This window comes from Odocoileus virginianus, chromosome 3 (assembly GCF_023699985.2).
Source record: "Odocoileus virginianus isolate 20LAN1187 ecotype Illinois chromosome 3, Ovbor_1.2, whole genome shotgun sequence".
NCBI lineage: Eukaryota > Metazoa > Chordata > Mammalia > Artiodactyla > Cervidae > Odocoileus > Odocoileus virginianus.
In genome coordinates this window covers 60,822,323-60,824,099 of record NC_069676.1, presented here as the reverse complement: position 1 = coordinate 60,824,099, position 1,777 = coordinate 60,822,323, and positions in this window count along the sequence as shown.

Genomic DNA, 1,777 nt, shown 5'->3' with positions numbered 1-1,777 from the left:
TCTATGCTCCTCAAATCCCATTTTAAAGACTTCTTTTGCCTTTTTTTTTAGCTGTTGAGCCCTTTTGTAGAAATAGTGCTGTTCCTTTGTTCTAATATTTCAAAATCTTCCTGGCCTTTCCTGTGAGCATATGTCCTCCTGCTTTGGCCTGGTTTTGATGATATCTTTGGTAATATCTTTTAAGGTCTCAGTGTCAGTGATTGGAGGTACTGTCATATCCCTTCCATTATCATGAGTCACAGATTGCCCCAGGATGTCCTAGATGGGGGAAGCAAACATCTCAGAAGCTGTTCCCATCATTGCTGTTTCAGGTGATATCAAGGACTGGCAAGATCAGTTAAGATGCATGTATATAAGTTGCTATGTATATAATACTCCCTAAAGTGAAATATTCCCTGTGTATTTTCCAATCTTAGGGAGGCACAAACAGTTCCCCCACTGCATCCAGGTGAAGTTCCAATTCATTTTCCCTGGCTTTCACAGCAATCACCATTGTGACCTTGACTCTCTCATAAGTAAATAATATATTTAACTCTTAATCTGAATGAGCTATTGAACTAGAACATTTCAATGAAGCAATAAACAAAATAGCTATGATCCTTTCCTCCTTAGTATGTATAATCCAATTTAAAAATGGATTAAAATGAGTACAATGAAATGAAAAGCAGAACAAGTCTGTATAGCGTAGGGACCCAGGTCAGTCCAGGGACTTAGAGAAACCTTCTTTGAGGACATAACCCCTACCATGGCATCCTCAAAGTGAGCAGAATTCAGCTGTAATAATTATTATTGCAAACACTCATATAGCCATTATTGATAAATGCCTTGCTGTGTGTTCATTTAATCCTCAACCACATGAAGTAAGTACAAGTATGATTAAATGGAGACAAATGAAATTTGAGTAACTTTCTAAAATGTCACACAGGTGATAGGTATCCAAACTAGGTTTCAACACAACAGTCTGGTCCCAAAATCCTTAGTTTTTTTTTAAATAATTGTATTTATTTATTTTTAACTAATTGATGATTGCTTTCAGTTCAGTTCAGTTCAGTTCAGTCGCTCAGTTGTGTCCAACTCTATGTGACCCCATGAATCGCAGCACGCCAGGCCTCCCTGTCCATCACAAACTCCTGGAGTTTACTCAAACTCATGCCCGTCAAGTCGGTGATGCCATCCAGCTATCTCATCCTCTGTCGTCCCCTTCTCCTCCTGCCCCCAATCCCTCCCAGCATCAGGGTCTTTTCCAATGAGTCAACTCTTCACATGAGGTGGCCAAAGTATTGAAGTTTCAGCTTCAGCATCAGTCCGTCCAATGAACACCCAGGACTGATCTCCTTTAGGATGGACTGGTTGGATCTCCTTGCAGTCCAAGGGACTCTCAAGAGTCTTCTCCAGCACCACAGTTCAAAAGCATCAATTTTTCTGTGCTCAGCTTTCTTCACAGTCCAACTCTCACATCCATACATGACCACTGGAAAAACCACAGCCTTGACTAGACTGACCTTTGTTGGCAAAGTAATGTCTCTGCTTTTTAATATGCTATCTAGGTTGGTCATAACTTTCCTTCCAAGGAGTAAGCGTCTTTTAATTTCATGGCTGCAGTCACCATCTGCAGTGATTTTGGTGCCTCAAAAATAAAGTCTGTCACTGTTTCCACTGTCTTCCCCATCTATTTTCCATGAGGTGATGGGACCAGATGTCATGATCTTAGTTTTCTGAATGTTGAGCTTTAAGCCAACTTTTTTACTCTCCTCTTTCACTTTCATCAAGAGGCTTT